At 41.3% G+C, this 20206-nt stretch overlaps 1 protein-coding gene across 1 annotated transcript in view; it reads right to left on the reverse strand.

Annotated features, from left to right (window-relative positions):
* The window catches only part of TMPRSS15 (transmembrane serine protease 15), a 505254-nt gene that overhangs the window by 378098 nt on the left and 106950 nt on the right, over window positions 1-20206 (reverse strand). The gene's annotated exons all lie outside the window — the stretch shown is intronic.

A 20206-nucleotide genomic window follows, 5' to 3' on the forward strand; every position in this document is an offset into this window, starting at 1 on the left:
AGTCAGCGAGAGAGAGAGAGAGGATGTCAATTTGAAAAGCTTCCGCGAACACTGTTATTTGGGAAAAAAGTCATTTTCCTGGAATACGTGGGGTTGATATATAGGGATGTGCTCTGATCGGATGCCACTGGCTAAACTCACAAAAGGCTTCCGTACTGAACCATCCAAAGCGGTTAAATCTCAAGATTTGTAAGCATGTCAGAAATGATCGTCAATGCCATGACTTACACATTGCAAACTCACTAAGTAGGGCTTATCTGCCTAATACAAATGAAAGGGGCTGGCAAAAGATAGAGCACATAAATATGGATGAGTTTTCCTTGCGGTGAAGAACACAGAAAAAAGAAGAACAAATAATCAGCGAGAGGGATGAAAATGAGAAAGTGCTCAAAAATAGTACTGAATTTTAACAAGGCCCTAGAAATGAAAATGTATCGTTCAAATTTTTGAGCCAGCGATAAGGGCCACTAAATGTGCCAATGCAACGAATTCTTTTTTATGGACAGCTAGTCCTCAGTTCAACCCTCGCCTCTAAATTATTATGGCTGTTTATCCTGGAGAATACGGACATTTTTCTTTGTCTGTGTCAGCACCAGCAGGAGACGGATGGTGAGGGTTACAGAATGGGATACTCTTATAATGAGGGCTAGAAATAAAGTGAATAGAAATATGGCCAGCAGCTAATAGCAGACACAAAAGGGGTCTTCAAGGTCTACTACGCTATGAAAAGAGTGCTTTCTGTGTATGTGGTCCCTATAGCCCTAACAGTCAATTACGTGTTAGAAAAGTATAAAAGTGGGATTTTTGTGTACATATTTATAGACTGAGAGAGCTTAAGAAGTCTGAAATAAAAGAAAAGATTACACTTACCTTATTGTTCTACAGCAGGGGTCCTCAAACTACGGCCCACGGGCCAAATCCGGCCCGCCAGTGTGATTTACCTGGCCCGTGGACTGCCTCTTTAATATCGCAGCAATTCCCCTCCCCTCTGCTACCTTTTTATGACACAAGATGAGAAACATGACAGGTCTGGACAAAAGGCGGGACTTTTGAGTTAAGCAGTGGGGCAGTTTCAGCAATCAAACACCTGCCTTTCACTAGCCAAGTCCCGCCCTTTGTCCGGACCTGCCATGCTTCACATCTTGTGTGATTGAGGTAGCAGAGAGGTGGAGTGCTGAGATGTTATAGAAGGGGCATCAGTGTAATATTGATGGGGGGATCTGTAATGGGGGGAGATCTGTGATGGGGGAGATCTGTGATGGGATAGTGTGTGATGGGGGGTCTGTTATGGGGGGCTATGTCAGGACAGGAGTTTGTGTTGGGTGGGCATTGTGATGGGGGAGTCTGTGATGGGGGGATCTGCTATGGGGGGACCTGATATGGGGGCTTTTTGATGGGGGGAATCTGTGATGGAGAGGAGTCTGTGATGGGGGATCTGTTATGGGGGTCTGTGATGGGGGGTCTGTTATTATGGCCTTTGTGATGGAGAGGAGTTTGTGTTGGGGGGCTTTGTGATGGGGACGATCTGTTATGGTTTTTTTTATGGAGAGGAGTTTGTGGTGGGGGGTCTGTTATTGGGGGATTTGTGATATAGAAGAGTTTGTGTTGGGGGGCTTTGTGATGGGGGTCAGTTATTGGGGGCTGATGGAGAGAAGTTTGTGTTGGGGTGCTTTGTGATGGGGGGCCTAATGTGGGTAGAATCTTTAATGGGGGGATCTGTGATGGAGAGGAATCTGTGATGGGGGGGGGGTCCGTGATGAGGGGGGTCTGTTTTGGGGAGGGGTTCTGTGATGAGTGGAGTCTGTGAAATACTAATAAGTTTATGTTGATTAAAATAGTTTTAAATATTGTATTGGTTTTTCCTGTTTTTTTGCACTTCAGATAAGATGTGTGCATAGGTTCATATTTTTTAAACTATAGTCCAGCCCCCCAATAGTCTGAGGGACCGTGAACTGGCCCCCTGTTTAAAAAGTTTGAGGACCCCTGTTCTACAGTATGTAAACTGTATTTCCAATCAACCTGTGGAGGGAGTAGGCATAGATGTAAGTAAAAAAATGTGACCTCTGTCCTTGTTTAGTAGGGAAAAGTGTAATTAAAGTGGTTGTAAAGCTTTGGGATTTTATTTTTATAAAAATAACAAACATGCCTATACCTACCTGCTCTGTGCAATGGTTTTGCACAGAGCAGCCCCAATCCTCTTCTTCTTGGGTTGGCCACTTGAGCTCCAGACCCCTCCTCTTCATCAGTTGCTCACTCCCAAATCCTGCTGCTGCTGCGTCCATTGACACAGACAGCGAGACTCAGCCCCGCCCCTGACTCCTGTGTCACTGGATTTGATTGACAGCAGCAGGAGCCAATTTCTCTATTTCTCCCACTCTAATAACCAATTAAATATATTTGAAGTTGGATACAAGGTTTGGAGTCATTTGTTTAAAAATAGAAGTCTATACAAAGAGGGAAACTCAGGAAGAAAAGAGGGACAGATGGATCTGGTACCTCAGGAGTCCATGCAAATGAAGGAAATATGAAGGGAACTATGAAGAAGACATTTGAACAGATACACTGGGTGCATTAAAAGAAGCATTGTTGATGCAGGTTTGCAGAACAAAACAAGATAAAAACAAAATACTACTCAGTACATAAAATATTAGATCATGTAGACAGTTGTCCTTCCTATCAATGGCAAGGTCTACACACAAAATGGAGCACATGGCAAACTTGTAATCACATTTTTTTTTTTTTTAACCTCCCTGGCGGTATGTTTCTTTCAGAAAAAACATGCTGAAAGCGGTACCATTATTTGCAAGGAAATTTGGCGTTTTATATTGTAGGTCTGTCATTTTTAGAAATAACTCACTTAAATCTGACCAAACAAGCTTCTAATAGGCATCCCGGGTATGACATTTTTTTAAAAACAAAATTATAAATTATAATATAATAAATAATTATAAATAATTATAACAAATAATAATATAATTATAATAAAAATTATTCAATAATGTAATCAAATCAAAATCACTGAAATTTGCTCAGTTGCAGAATTGTCGCTGTCATTATTTTTTTTTTTTTATGACGAATTTCCCCACAAATCGCTATCGCACAATTCTGCAAGTGATTATAATTTATTATCGCTGTTTTTTTGCTGATCTAAAACTATTTTTGACATAAAGGGACACTTTTGGTTGCTATGGACAATCTACAGTTTGCAGGGAGAAAGAAACGTTTTTATTATATAAAATGACATGCATGACACAGGACAGACCACTAGGGACAGGGGGGGTGTGTTTTTTTTACATACAGTACTGTAATCTATAAGATTACAGTATACTGTATGTAAGGTGTTTATTTACTTTTTTGAATTTGGCGCCGTTCTCCGTCCCCGTGCGTCGTAACGTCGCAGGGAACGGAGATCGGCGTCACACGGAGGCACTGTGTGAATCGAGCGAGGTCCTGCTCGCTCACACAGCGCGGTGGCATCGCTGGATCCAGGGACAAGGTAAGTAAAATTCCCTGTACATCCAGCGAGGCGAGCCCGAGTCTGACTCGGGGTTACCGATCGTAGCCCAAAAATCTCACCCCGAGTCAGACTCGGGAACACCGCCCAGGAGGTTAAAGGTTGGCAATTGTTTACCAGAAATCACCCCTCTTGCTAATAGTTTTCTGAGAGTCTTGTCTCTATTCCAACTTGGACATACTGAAAAATTCAAAACTTGGGTGTGCTCCAAATACTGGCTTGTCTAGGAATCTGGGGGAGATACAGTATGCTATTAGTCATTCTCCTGATGTCCTGTCACAAAATTAAATAGTAGACCAATTCCTGAATGTTGTGTCTGCACTAGTTTTCTTTTTATAGGTGTTTATTTTCAGCTGGTGATATGGCCAGTAACATACTTCCTGTCATAGGTAGGGCTTCTCCACTCTGGATGGAAACACCTTTGGAAAGCTGCATTGTCAATTTTGGGAGGAAGGCAGTTTTAGATGCACTAGCAGATTTAGATGGATTTGGCTAACATATTAAAGAAGTTTTTTTTTCTGACCTGTAAAAGTAAAGGCATAATGTGCTAGTATGCATCTCATACTAGCACATTCTGTTAAATGTACATGCAAACAAAGCCCTCATCATCACCGCTGGAGGCCGCATCCATCTTCGCCCATCTTCCTTCTGGGTCCGCAGGCTCCGGCTATGTGACTGGCCAGAGCCACGTGATGCATGAGCTCGAGAGCCGCTGGTTATGGCACAGGGTTCTGAAGAAGAAATGCCACGGGTGGCCATTCCTTCACAGCACATGTGCCAATGATGTCACATCTGAGCAGCCCATGTGACTATAGAGTCACTTATGTGGGTGTATACACAGTGGTAAATGAAAGCCCACTCCCTCCCTCCTCCTCCATGCCCACTAACCAGCTAAACACAATGGGGCAGAATTGTACATGTAGATTATTGGTGGCTTCACCTCCCTCTTATTCTAAGACACAGGCTGGAGCAGCGTGACACAGCCTGTGACTGGCAGAAATTCACCAACATCACAGTATTTCCACAAAATAATAAATATTTGATTTCAAATATATATTTGTATGCCATCTTAAAACAGTTTATTGATAATATTTATTTATTTTTACTATGTGATCCAAAGGCTGTGTCTTTTTTTTAACATGTGACCACCAGCAGAGAACTAGAAGCTCCTCCTGCTTATGTTTCCCTGCAGACAGGCTGGGAAAGATCTGGGTCATGTGACAGCTGTATATTGATTATGAAAAGGGTACTTTTTTTTTAAAATAAAATAATTACAGTGCCATCATCCACATACAGAAATAGAAGGGACAATGTAAATTAAACATTATGGGGCAGATTCACATACCTCGGCGCATCTTTCCGCCGGGAACAGCGTATTTAAGATACACTACGCCGCAGTAACTTTTTTTTTTTTTCGAATTCTCAAAGAATTTGCGCCGTAAGTTACGGCGGCGTAGTGTATCTTTGGCGGTGTAAGGGCGCGGAATTCAAATGCATGTAATAGGGGCATGTTTTATGTAAATACGTTGTGACCCGACGTAAACAACGTTTTTTTTTAACGGCGCATGCGCCGTCCATGGGGGTATCCCAGTGCGCATGCTCGAAATTAAACCGGAACAAGCCAATGTTTAAGACGGTGACGTCATTCTACGCAAATCCCTATTCGCGAACGACTTACGCAAACAACGTAAAAAATTCAAAATGCGAGGCGGGAATGACGGCCATACTTAACATTGAGTACGCCACCATATAGCAGGGGTAATTATACGCCGGAAAAAGCCGAACGCAAACGACGTAAAAAAATGCGCCAGCTGGACGTACGTTCGTGGATCGCCGTAACAAGCTAATTTGCATACTCAATGCGGAATTCGACGGAAACGCCACCTAGCGGCCGCCGAAAAATTGCACCTAAGATCCGACGGCGTACTAAGACGTACGCCTGTCGGATCGATCCGAGATGCAGTCGTATCTTGTTTTGTAGATACAAAACAAAGATACGACGCGCAAAATTTGAAAGTACGCGGCGTATCAAGAGATACGCTGGCGTAATTCTTTCGTGGATCTGGCCCTATGTGCTTAGTATTACATAAAGAAAGGCTGCTTTAACATAACAATCTTACTGGCTGGATCACCACGTGAAAATAAAAGAAAATAAGAAAACTAATACAGCACCACATCAAAGAATTAGTAAGCTTCAATATAATACATTCTTGTTTGTTTGTTTTTTTACCACTGTAATAGTAATAGGAAGGCCACACAGAATTTATTTGGTGTAATGATTTTCCTAGAGCTTTGTAACATTATTATGTACATTTTTGCTCATAAAATTTCTGAATTTAAGCTCATGTCTGTTTTTCAAAAGTAAAAAGAACAAATCCTGCAGTTTATTAGGATGTAGTGCTGGAAATGAAAGTTTGTGTATTACTGTTGGGGATAGCTGGCACTTGGAGTGAATACAATTTTGTGCAGTCTGTGACCAATTGATCTTATGCTGCGTGGACATTTTGCCACTTTAACAAACCCACTTCTTCCTGGATCATGCAATATGTTTTCAAGTCCCCATGAAATCCGATTTAGAAAGGCAGTAAATGGATTTGTAATATAATAAATTACATTGCAATCACTGGTGTAAATATAGGACTTGGCAGTGCTTTTCCCGCTGATCAGGAAAAAAAAAGGTTTTCTTACAAGGAAAAGAATATAGATCTATGCTTCCATGTTTCTGATGAAATTGCACCAGCTATCCACGTTTGTTGCATTTATGTCCTTGCTCTATATTTTCGTGCTTGTACCTATTTTTACATTTTTTTTTTTTTTTACGATAAACAATTTGTAAGGTCTATTTTCTAAAGTTAGTATTATGCGTAAAACCCAAATTATATTTTTATTAGAATATCTTGCTGTTTGCTATATGCTTGATGTTCCTATTTTTTTCTTAGTTATATTTAATCATCCCATAGTTCAATACTTTGCCATGTCTGGTTGATCTCTCCCAAGATACATTCTCTATACCTTGGCTTACCTTGGATTGTTTGATGCAATGGTGGCTAATTATGATTATTTAACTTTCCCAGGTTTTATCCCAGCCAAAACTATTTTATTTTGAGAAGTCAATCACCTACAGTCTGGTCCATAAATATTAGGACATCGACACAATTCCAATAGTTTTGGCTCTATACACCACCACAATGTATTTGAAATGAAACAAACAAGATGTGATTTAACTGCAGACTTTCAGCTTTCATTTGAGGGTATTTACTAGGGATGAGCTTTGAGTTCGATTCAAACTCATGTTCGACTCTAACATTGCCTGTTCGCTGAGCAGCGAACAATTTGGGGTTCACGGCAAATTCGAAAAGCCGCAGAACGCCCTGAAAAAATCTATGGAAGAAATCTAAAGTGCTAATTTTAAGGGTTTATATGCAAATTATTGTCATAAAAAGTGTTTGGGGACCTGGGTCCTGCCTCAGGGGACATGTATCAATGCAAAAAAAGTTAAAAAAAACTGCCATTTTTTCGTTAGCAGTGATTTTAATAATGCTTAAAGTGAAACAATAAAAGTGAAATATTCCTTTAAATTTCGTACCTAGGGGGTGTGTAAAGTACGCCTGTAAAGCAGCGCATGTTTCCCGTGCTTAGAACTGTCCCTGCACAAAGTGTCATTTCTGAAGGATAAAAAGTCACTTAAAATCACTGCTCCCGAAAAAACTGCAGTTTTTTGCATTGATACATGTCCCCAGGGGCAGGACCTGGGTCCCCAAACACTTTTTAGGACAAAAACTTTCATATTAGCCTTTAAAATTCTGTTTGCAGGTTCTGGTGCGAACCGAACGGGGGGGGGAGATGTTCGGCTCATCCCTAGTATTTACATCCATTTACATCAGGTGAACGCAATAGGAAATACAACAGTTTGTATATGTGCCTCCCACTTTTTAAGGGACCAAAAGTAATGGGACAGGTTAACAATCGTAAATCAAACTTTCACTTTTTAATACTTGGTTGCAAATCCTTTGCAGTCAATTACAGCCTAAAGTCTGGAACACATAGACATCACCAGACGCTGGTTTTCATCCCTGGTGATGCTCTGCCAAGCCTCTACTGCAACTGTCTTCAGTTGATGCTTGTTCTTGAGGCATTTTCCCTTCAGTTTTGTCTTCAGCAAGTGAATTGCATGCTCCATTTGATTCATGTCAGGTGATTGACTTGGCCATTGCATAACATCCCACTTCTTTCCCTTAAACTCTTTGGTTGCTTTTGCAGTATGCTTTGGGTCATTGTCCATCTGCACTGTGAAGCGCCGTCCAATGAGTTCTGAAGCATTTGGCTGAATATGAGCAAATAATATTACCTGAAACATTTCAGACTTCATCCTGCTGCTTTTGTCAGCAGTCACATAATCAATAAATACAAGAGAACCAGTTCCATTGGCATATATGCCCACGCCATGACACTACCCACCACCATGCTTCACTGATGAGGTGGTATGCTTTGGATCATGAGCAGTTCCTTTTCTTCTCCATAATATTCTCGTCCCATCACTCTGGTACAAGTTGATCTTGGTCTCATCTGTCCATAGGATGTTGTTCCAGAACCGTGAAGGCTTTTTTAGATTTTACATCCACATTTTGTGGTGAACCCTCTGTATTCACTCTGGTGAAGTCTTCTCTTGATTGTTGACTTTGACACACATACACCTACCTCCTCGAGAGTGTTCTTTATCTGGCCAACTGTTGTGAAGGGTGTTTTCTTCACCAGGGAAAAAATTCTTTGGTCATCCACCACAGTTGTTTTCCGTGGTCTCCCTGGTCTTTTGGTGTTGCTGAGCTCACTGGTCCATTCTTTCTTTTTAAGGATGTTCCAATTCCAAATAGTTGATTTAGCCACACCTAATGTTTTTGCTATCTCTCTGATGGGTTTGTTTTGTTTTTTCAGCCTAATGATGGCATGCTTCACTGATAGCGACAGCTCTTTGGATCTCATATTGAGAGTTGACAGCAACAGATTCCAAATGCAAATAGCACACTTGAAATGAACTCTGGACCCTTTATCTGCTCCTTGTAAATGGGATAAAGAGGGAATAACACACACATGGCCATGGAACAGCTGAGCAGCCAATTGTAACATTACTTTTGGTCCCTTAAAAAGTGGGAGGCACATATACAAACTGTTGTAATTCCTATACCGTTCACCTGATTTGGATGTAAATACCCTCAAATTAAACCTGAAAGTCTGCAGTTAACGCAGACTAACTGCGTTAACTAACTGTTTCATTTAAAATCCATTGTGGTGGTGTATAGAGCCAAAAAGATTAGAATTGTGTTGATGTCCCAATATTTATGGACCTGACTGTATATTATTTACTATCAGCGATACAAGCAGTGGGTGACTCCCATATTTTCCTCTGCCATTGGTTTGTGATGCATCTCCTGCAGCATCTTGTCTGCCCAGAGAGACAACTGGACTCTGTCCAGGGGCAGACTGACAACTCATAGGGCCCCCGAGCAATAGGAGATTATGGGGCCCCCAGGCAATAGGAGATTATGGGGCCCCAGGCAATAGATTATGGGGCCACACAGTATACACACACATACAGTATACATACACAGTATACACACACATACACACAATATACACACACAGTATACACATACAGTGTACACACACAGTATACATACACAGACTGAAAAGGTACTGGACAGGCAGGGCAGCTATAATCTTGGGATTGTTAAAAAAACACAGATTTTTACATACTGTCCCTGGTTTTCCTGAGGCTGGCAACCCTGATGGGGCCCCCTAGTGGCATGGGGCCCTCGGGCAGTGCCCGAGTGGCCAAATGGTCAGTCCGCCCCTAACTCTGTCATCTCCACATGTGCCGTGTTAGAGTATAAAATAATACAAGTTGTTTGATTTTGTATGGTAAAGTACAGAATTTGTATAGGAGTACTTATACTGTCCTTTCTCTTTATTGTATTTAGTGCATAATTATAATACCCTACTGTCCTTAAGAAGCGGCATAGCCACAAAACACATTGACAAATGAAGAAGGGACGCTTTACTGCATACTATTGTGTAGGTGTTGAGATATTGGGAAGACCAATTTGGTCTAACTGCATGACGCCATGCCAAAGTGTTTTCTCATCTTATGGATGGCTCTGTTCTTTCTATACTGTGGATGAAATTCTATATATGTTTTACCAAAATGCTTTTAATGATTATGTAAATAAATATATGTTTTTAATAGCATATATATTGAGGTAACTGTCTCATCAGGTATCTGTAAAGTCTAGATTCTTTCAGGACCAGTTTGTGTTTTTTTGCAGTTAGGGACCCTTAAGGGGCTATATTATAGTGCTAAGTCCTTGAACTTGTGGGGATGCTTAAGGGTAAACATTAATTATATTTATATAAAGTTGCAATAAAACGTATGTGAACCCTTTTGGAATGATATGGATTTCTGCACAAATTGATCATAAAATGTGATCTGATCTTCATCTAAGTCACAATAATAAACAATCACAGTCTGCTTAAACTAATAACACACAAATAATTAAATGTTACCATGTTTTAATTGAACACACCATGTAAACATTCACAGTGCAGGTGGAAGAAGTATGTGAACCCCTAGACTAATGAGATCTCCAAGAGCTAATTGGAGTGAGGTGTCAGCCAACTGGAGTCCAATCGATAAGATTGGAGGTGTTGGTTACAGCTGCCCTGCCCTATAAAAAACCCACACCAGCTCTGGGTTTGCTTTTCACAAGAAGCATTGCCTGATGTGAATAATGCCTCACACAAAAGAGCTCTCAGAATACCTACGATTAAGAATTGTTGACTTGCATAAAGCTGGAAAGGGTTATAAAAGTATCTCCAAAAGCCTTGCTGTTCATCATTCCACAGTAAGACAAATTGTCTATAAATGGAGAAAGTTCAGCACTGCTGCTACTCTCTCTAGGAGTGACCGTCCTGTAAAGATGACTGCAAGAGCACAGCGCAGACTGCTCAATGAGGTGAAGAAGAATCCTAGAGTGTCAGCTAAAGACTTACAAAAGTCTCTGGCATATGCTAACATCCCTATTAGCAAATCTACGATACATAAAACACTAAACAAGAATGGATTTCATGGGAGGATACCACAGAGGAAGCCACTGCTGTCCAAAAAAAACATTGCTGCACGTTTACAGTTTGCACAAGAACACCTGGATGTTTCATAGCAGTACTGGCAAAATATTCTGTGGACAGATGAAACCAAAGTTGAGTGGTTTGGAAGAAACACACAACACTGTGTGGAGAAAAAGAGGCACAGCACACCAACATAAAAACCTCATCCCAACTGTGAAGTACGGCGGTGGGGGTATCATAGTTTGGGGCTGCTTTGCTGCGTCAGGGCCTGGACCGATTGCTATCATTGAAGGAAAAATTAATTCCCAAGTTTATCAAGACATTTTGCGGAGAACTTAAGACCATCTGTCCACCAGCTGAAGCTCAACAGAAGATGGGTGTTGCAACAGGACAATGACCCAAAGCATAGAAGTAAATCAACAACAGAATGGCTTAAACAGAAGAGAACAGACTGTGATTGTCGATTGTTGTGACTTAGATGAAGATCAGATCACATTTTATGACCAATTTGTGCAGAAATCCATATCATTCCAAAAGGGTTCACATACTTTTTATTGCAACTGTGTATATATATATATATATATATATATATATATATATATATATATATATATATATATATATATATATATATATCTATATATACACACACACATATACATACATACATACATGCATACATACATACGGACAGTATATATATCATTCTATTTTTTATTTCTGAATGCAAAAACAAACAACAAAAAAGGAAAATATATGCAAAACAACTTAACGTCTTTTTAATTCACACTTCTAGAATTTACTTTAGCCTTTGGCTGTCTGTCACATGATTTTGCAATTTTGCTAAGTTGCCCACTGTCCCCTCTTCTCTTCGCACTGGCTATTGAACCTTTGGCCATAGAGATCAGGGCTAACCCACGTATTACAGGATTTTGTTATGGCACCCCGCAGGAAAAAGTGATATTATATGCTTACAACACCTTACTCATGCTAGGGGATACTGACACTTCCCTGTGGGAGGCCATGACAACTATAACAAAATTTGGTACCTTTTCTGGCTTACATATCAATTGGTCAAAATCTGCTTTACTACTGTTGGATGGGGATGCCACAAAATCAGTGGCCTCTTCCTGTCCAATACTCATTACAACATCCTTAAAATACCTCGGGATCCAGGTTACCTCCAATCCATAGGATTTTAGCCATCTAAACATCTCACCCTTAGTTCAAAGGTTTAGGGAAAGGGTCAACAACATACCGCATATCGGTGGCGGGCAAAGTGAACCTGATAAAAATGATTCTCATACCATAACTACAGTACTTTTTTGTCTTCACGATCACCCGGTGGTTGTTCCTTAAAAAAACTTTAGAATAGTGAACTCTATCTTCCGTACTTCGATCTGGAAGGATAGACCACCCAGGACGAAGTTAGATTACCTCCAAAGACCCAAAGACTTTGGCGGGTTGGCATTACCCAACCTGTGGTAGTTTTACTTGAAAGAATTTACTTTAGTACAGGTACACTTCAAATGTGTAGCTAAGTTACATTTCTGTTCCGTTCTGAAGGAAATAACATTTCATACGGCATATTTTAAACTGTACATCTCAACTACTACTTATAGCACATTAAATTCATTCATTTGTGCATTTCAGACATAACTAAGTGGAAACATTAGTCTCAGTGAAAGTGTTTTAAGCAAGGTTATTTTAGAGTATAAAATGATGGATAAAAAAAAGCTAGAGTAAATGTATCATCTACAAAATATGTATGTATTCAGTTTCTAAATGTTAACAATGTAATAATAGATTATTTCTTTTAAAAGATGTACAGAAATTAATATTTTATCTTTGCTTTAGAAGCAAGATAGACTACCCAAGGTAGATTTAAGCTTGGATGGTCCTATGATGTACGCTTATTTTTCCTTGAAAATTCAGCAACTACAGTATATACCATAAGTAGCAGGACATGGAACCCATAGCCAAGTTACCCTCTTTGTTGCAAGCATAGATTTCTGTGGGTTAAGGCTGGCTTCACCCTATTGCAAATAGAATGTGGGTTTCTCCATATCCAATTCATAGCAGGAGATTGTGATCAGCTCTCTTTAGAGCCGGTTCACATATCCCCACAGTGGCTCCGGGGGAAATTGCACAGGAGTCCAGTGTGTCTTTTGTTGCATTTCAGGTCTGAATTTAGCCCGAAATTTTGGCTGAATTTGGACTTGAACTGGTGAATGAAGATGCACTGGACCCCTTGCTGCGAGTCACTCCATGCTCTAGTGTGAACCTATCCTAAAGATGTCGCAGTAATTGCTTGGCTTGGTGAAACATGGTTGTTCCTAAAGGACATGATCTATGTGATCTATGTGTGAATGGTGAGGTTCCTCCACTCCCAACAAATCTTGGCATTGCCTATGCTGGCTTCATACATGGCATTTTTTATGCAATTGTAAGTACTTTTTTCAATTTTTTTATTGCAAATAGCCAGATAGACTAAGTCCATGTGTAGATAGCAATAAACTGTCCGTGCATCATTCAACTTTCAGCAGGAATTGTCTGAAAATCCATCCAATCCATCTAAAAATCCATCTGTGCTTGACAGATCGAAAGAGCTGGGTGTAAAATTGTCAGCTGAAAAGTAACTGTATTCAATCAGATGTAATCATTGTTCATGTTTTCAGACAGCCATGAGTGTCATCTGTCTGAATACATTAGCCAGTAGTGCACATTTCTCCATCCATTCTGTTTAGCATGGATGGAGGAATTAATTACATTTCTCTAATTCAGCCCTGGGGCTTAACAAAAAAATATATTTGTGTGTATGGAGAGCTTTAGAGTAATGCAGTAAGCACAAGTAAAAGGTCATGGATATAACTAAACACGTTTTACCTTAAAGTTGTTCCTGAAGCTGAAATCTCGGCATTGAGAACAACTTTGAACTCTGGATTTTCATTTATTTTACATTATGAAGAATTATGCTGCTGCCATAGAAAGAGAGAGACTCCATGCTAGTAGATCACATCACTGAAATTAATGATATGTAGCAAGTCATTAGATAGAGCAGTCATGAGAGATGGGCGAATGGTTCGGCCCGCACATGAGTTCGGGCCAAACTTTGGCTGTTCGGCTGTTTTCTCAGAACAACCAAATTATCAGTGCATTTGACGGTTTGCTCGGCTCGCCGAACGACCACAATGCACTGCACCGGAATAAGATGTTTAGAGCCCTTTCACACGCACAACGTGGCCACTTTACCGATGTTTTAGCATCACTTTTCAGCCGAAGAAAGGGTTAAATGCGCTTGAAAAGTGTTCATTTCAATGGGCAGGGGCAGTGGCGGAGCGGTGTATATGTATGAGAGAAACCAAATCAGCGCAATGGACTAATAATAACCCTAAAAAAAGCAGCTGAACACCAGGGTCAATGATTAAAATCCCTTAGATGAATATAAAGCAGATGGTGCAGCGCTAATGACAACAGTCCATAAATGTATAATACACCATCCTTGAGGTCTTTAATGCTGGTACACATATAAAGACATACAGGTGACTCAGTGGGTGTGATAAACCTCCATCAATGGTAAAAATGTCTGCTCACCTCACCAAAGGGACCCTTTAATTATGGAGGGTCAAACACACTTTCCTCTGCGGGCACTTAAATGGATCCAAATACGATCAGGAACCAGGAGAGAGTATAAGCCAATATGTAGTGTTATCCGAGGTACCATGCGCTCATGCGGATAAAAAGGACAAGGACACAGTGCTCTCTGCATAAAATGAATGATATTTAATAAAAAATATATAGTAAAAAACGTACAAACCAGGCACCAAATCTGGTGCCAGATGATGCAGCATGTAAACAAACTTAACATGATGGCTGCGGGTGACGTCACAACGCTGTGTATATACCACTCCTACACTGCTCCAAAGGTGCTGCTTGCAGGATGTTTTCTAACGTCCTGCAAGTGCACAACTCTAGTGTGAAAGCACTCAGGCTTTCACACTGGGGCTGCAGCGGAGGCATTTTTCAGGCACTTTGGGGTAGATACACGTAGATCGGCGTTTCTTTGTGCGCCCCATCATGTCAATGATGTTTTTATATTTTTGTTCAAAGACATTCATCCTATTCCTCATAATGTCCATTTCACTACTGCATTCCATTATTTCTTGTATCACAAATTTTGCACTAGCACTGGAGAAAGGAGTAGTAGTAGTTGCTGTGACACCACCATGTTCATCCCCTAAAATTAAACAAAAAGGATTTATTAGAAATATGCAGGCCTACATCTCTACCTGAAGCTGTGGTGACAGACACTGACCTGTTGTGCTGATAATCTTCACCTCCCCTTCTTCCACCTCTCCTTCCACACCTCCTTCTTCCACACCTCCTTCTTCCACACCTCCTTCTTCAACATCTACCTCCTCCACATGCTGGTGGTGTTTTGCATGTCTGTGCTTCCTTGCCTCCTCCGAATGATGTCCTCCCAGTCTTCTATCCCCTAATAAAATGAAACAAAAGGTATACTCAGCACACAGATATTGGAGGGCAGAAATAGAAAACATTGCTTGGAAGTGGGGTACAATTGTCTGTTTTGGATCATTCCTAAAATCATCACGTTTTTTTTTCGGAGTTTCCCCAAGCTGGAATACTGATGCTTTTTGGCAAAGTGACACACATGGAGGCACCCCAAAGTATTCTTTGTGTAAGACCCTAAAAAGGTTGTTTTGGTGGGCCACACAGGTGCTCCTGAGTACAGATGTGTAACCAGCTGCTTAGTATCCTCTCCTTTACACTGAATGAATCAGGTTTGCATTTCACATTCTAGTAAGTTCGAACAAACACATCATCTTGACAACAATGTTTATAAACGTTGTTTTACGCCAAATAGGCATGACCACGTGTTCCTGAATCTGCAGAAAACCTCGGATTTTGGAGGAACGATGTTTACTACGAACGTAAAAATACTACACTAGCCTGAAAGATGCCATGTTCAAAAGTTCAACCAGGCCAACCAAGCACATGGAGAAAAACATGCCAAAATCTAATAAAGAAATTTGCAATAAACACATGAAAAATACATACTTTTGTCAATAATTTTCTTGATCTTCCTATACTGCTCTGGCTCCCGCAATTTCAGGTCAGACCACCTTTTACGGAGCTGCTCCTTGGATCTCCTGACCCCAACTTTATGGTAAAGAATCTTCGCCACTTTGTCCATTATTTGGGCCTTCCTCAGGTTAGGGGTGTGGTATGGGCCATGATCGCCATCGTAATCTTTCCTCCGCAGTATGTCCACCATCTCCACTATCTCATCAAGTGACATATTCATGGCTTCGTATCGTCTGGGCCTGGATCAGGACGTTCCCGCCTCCGGGCTTTCCTCGTCGGTACGTGATATACCACGCTCATGTGACACCGCCATATTGTCGTTTTCCACTGATAAGGGGCGTGGAATAGAGGAAAAAGTCCGTCATGGGCGGGTGAAGAGGGCGGCGTTTCACGCATGCGCTGGATATATAATGAGAACAACGTGACTACGTTTGGTACGCGGAGTAAGAATGAGCGGAAGTGCCGAATGACTGAAACAAAGGTAAAAATTTAAATGGGGCCAGCAGTGGCCTATATTTACTTGAGTCATGATATCAAGGCAGGGATGTCGGGTTTATGTTGATTGGACCCTTGACCAAATTAATCTTGGGGCCCCCCATGCAATTTTGCTCTCCATCTGCTCTGAGACATATACAATATATATCTGCAAGACTCAAAAACAGATTATTTTGCTGTGTATCAGATCAGGCAATGATTGTGATTGTTGGACAGAGGTGATTAAACAGTGTATCATCTCATCAATGCAGAGGGGCATGATATACACATAATTGGTGCCTTCATGAATGCTCTCATTACTTTTGCATATGAATGCCGCTAATTTATTTAGATATAAACACAGGGGGCCGGATTCAGATACCTGAGCGTATCTGTCGTAAAGGAGAAGAGTTCACAGATCCATATTGTATGAGGATGGCGACATCCCTGCTATGTGTAGACAAAGAAAGATACCCCCAGGAATGGAACTTTGAAGGCCAGACTCAAAAGTACAAAAAGGTTTATTGGATGGACCAGGCAAGATACTGGTTGATGCTTGCTGACAATAGACCTTGAAGGTCGAGGTAATTCTACATAAAAACACTTGCAAAATGGTATGCAGATAGAGAACACCAGGGATGAAAAAGTGCACCAAGTGTTAAAGAAAAAGAGAGAAATGTTTTTTTTTACAACACAACAGTGTATAATACAACATAATAAAAAAAAACTCTCCAAGGGATGGTGGAGGATACCCGACACGTTTCTGGTCTTGTGGGTAAGCAGAAGACCATCATCAGGGGCCAGAGAGTTGTATGGTGTATAGATTCTCAATCGTTTGGTCTATGGATAGAGAGGTCCCTTTATGGGGTGACAGTGGTCAGTGGGCTCGGGGTGTGTCTCCTCGAGTGCAGCCCTTCCCGCAACAAACAAAGGTCCCAATACGGGGGGTCCTTATTTTTCAAAGGCCCCTTTGTAGAGGGTGCCTTCAAGCATCAACCGGTATCTTCCCTGGTCAATCCAATAAACCTTTTTGTACTTTTGAGTCTGGCCTTTAAAGTCCCATTCCTGGGGGTATCTTTCTTTGTCTGAGCGTATCTGTCCGGCCCGCGTAACGTATCTCTGATACGTTACGCCACTCTAACTTTGGGCGCAAGTTCTTTATTCAGAAAGAACTTGCGCCCTTAATTACGGCGGTGTAACGTATGTGATGCGGCGCAAGGCCGTGTAATTCAAATGGGGATGTTGGGGGCGTGTATTATTTAAATCTAACTTGACCCCTTGCGCCGTCTGTAAAATATCCCATTTGCAAGGACGTCATTGCTTTCGACTTACGCAAATGACGTAAAATTTCAAAACTCGGTGCGGGAACGACGGCCATACTTAACATTAGCTACCCCTCATATAGCAGGGGTAACTATACGCCGGAAAAAGCCGAACGCAAACGACGTAAAAAAAAAAACGCCGGGCGGTCGTTCGTTTCGGAATCGGCGTAAATCCTCATTTGCATATTCCTCGCATAATAATACGGAAGCGCCACCTAGCGACCAGCCTGGAATTGCAGCCTAAGATCCGACGGTGTAAGACACTTACACCTGTCGGATCTTAGGGATATCTATGCGTAACTAATTCTCTTAATCAGTCGCATAGATACGACCGGCGGAATTCAGAGATACGACGGTGTATCAGGAGATACGCGTCGTATCTCTTTCTGAATCCGGCCCAGGGTCTACAGGTAAATCATCATTACACAACAATGGTGCAGAGCTGGAAAATAATTTAGTGGCAGCAGTACACACTGCGTTTAAAGGTCAAGATTGTGATAAGATTAGGACAATTTAAGCTGACCTAGTGTTTATATGTTTTTTGTTTGATCTTCTAGCAATTATTATGGATAAATTGAGACAACCTGATAACATGATGAGGTTCATTGACAAATACAGGGAAATGCGAAACCTCTGGGAGATAAAGAATAAGCATTATCATAACAGCGTTGTAAGAAAGGCAACAATTGAGCAATTAGCCATTTATATGCAGACATGGATCCCAGAGGCAGATTCCACCATGATAAACAACAAAATAAATAGCCTGAGGAATGCTTATAAGAAGCAATATAAAGAGTTCCGCGCTACGCGGAGATCAGGAGCAGCAGCAGATAAAGTTCATGAGCCCAAGCTGTGGTACTACCAACACCTCCGTTTTCTGGACGATCAGATAGAAGCCAGAGAATCACTTTCCAGTCTTCCCTCCACCCTTCCCTCCACCGTTCCCTCCAGTGTTCCTTCCACCGTTCCACCCACCCCTGCAGAGGGTGCTGAGGAGCAGGCTAAGCTCGAAGAGCCAGATCTGAACATCTTCAGTCAGGTATAGTAGTTTACAACATATTTCTTGGCCTTGAATTATTGTTGGTTTAACAAGATGTTTTTTTAACCAAAATGAAAGATTTAAACATTAAAAAAAAGATGTGGCCAGATATTAGTGTGACAGGGATGCCAACTGCAGGGGTCAGAATGAGAGTCTGTTAAATTTCGATAATAACATTCTAATTGCAACAGTCATGAGCTTTAAAATGTGTGTGATTGATGAAGAAAAAAAAAAAACATGTCCCTTTTTTATACACAGGAAGAGCTCAGCCAAGAGGAGGAGGCTCCGGAATGTGGCAGCCAGGAGGAGGAAGGGGTGAGTGGCAGCCAGGAGGAGGCTGGGCCAAGTGGCAGTCAGCAGGTCCCCAGGCCCAGTGGGAGCACTGAATCACAGGTGTGTCCCCTCCAGATGAGACCAACAAGACCAAAGTGCATGTCCCAGTTGGAGGAGTCTCTGCAGGTTATCAGGGACACAGCTGCCATCATGAGGGCCCCCCTCAACCCTGTAGAGGGCTACAGCTGCTACCTGGCAGACCAACTGCAGAAAATGGAGGAGGGTCAATGGGCCTTGGCTGAAGAATTTTTTGCCACTGTGATTCAGAGGGGAAGAAGGGGCCTGCTGACTGAGACCACACACCTCAGTGAGCTGGCCCATCCTTATCCTCCTCCTCCTGCTGCCACATTCTAACCACCAGCACCACAGCCTGCAAGGGGGCATGGAGGGAGTCGTGGAAGGAACGCTGCAGGGAGCCATGGAAGGAAGGCTTAGAGGAAGACCAGAAAGTGATTCCCTGGTTTCAAGCTGATCTGCCAGAAAACGGAGGTTGTTGTTGGAGTACCACAGCTTGGGGTCATGTATGACATCTGCTGCTGCTCCTGATTTCAGTGATTTGGGGACCAGATTGTGATCCCAATTAGATGGACTCCTCAGGTTATTTATTTTGTTGTTTGTCATGGTGGAATCTGCCTTTGGGGTCCAAAGTCTGCATATATTTGGCTGATTGTTCAATTGTTGCCCTTTATCTTTAATTTTTTGGACCAGAATGAATGGAGATTAAATTTAAGTTAAATACTTGTCTATGTGTTTTTCTGGGGAATAGCCATAAAACATTTCAGAAATACAATATGTAATTAACAAATGACACAACCTCCTTGGGGGGGGGGGGGAATGTTGTTGTGATAACTTGATACAAAAAAATATATATCACCTGAAATTGAGATGTGGAGTAAAGAAAATTATTATGGAGATCTGGCTTTTAAAAAATAAAAAAACATTATTCATGAGATCACAAGCAAAAATTTAAATAAGTCAGTATGTGAGAACTCTGTCTAAATAATATCAGCAAAACAACTTCTTTATTCTAGCATTAGAACGAAGAAAAAAATGCGCTGCATTAAACGATACAAGATTTTTAAAAATGTAGAATGTTCCATCTCCATAACGAACGCTAGTTTTACCAGAACGAGCGCTCCCGTCTCCTAATTTAGTCTGAGCATGCGTGGATTTTTAACCGATGGACGTGCCCACAGACGATTCTTTTTTTTCTATCGTTTTTTTAACCATCAGATAATTTTAAAACAAGTTCCTAGTTTTTTTACCGATGAACAACAAACCGATGGGTCGCACACACAA

Source organism: Rana temporaria, chromosome 2 (genome assembly GCF_905171775.1).
Source record: "Rana temporaria chromosome 2, aRanTem1.1, whole genome shotgun sequence".
Lineage (NCBI taxonomy): Eukaryota > Metazoa > Chordata > Amphibia > Anura > Ranidae > Rana > Rana temporaria.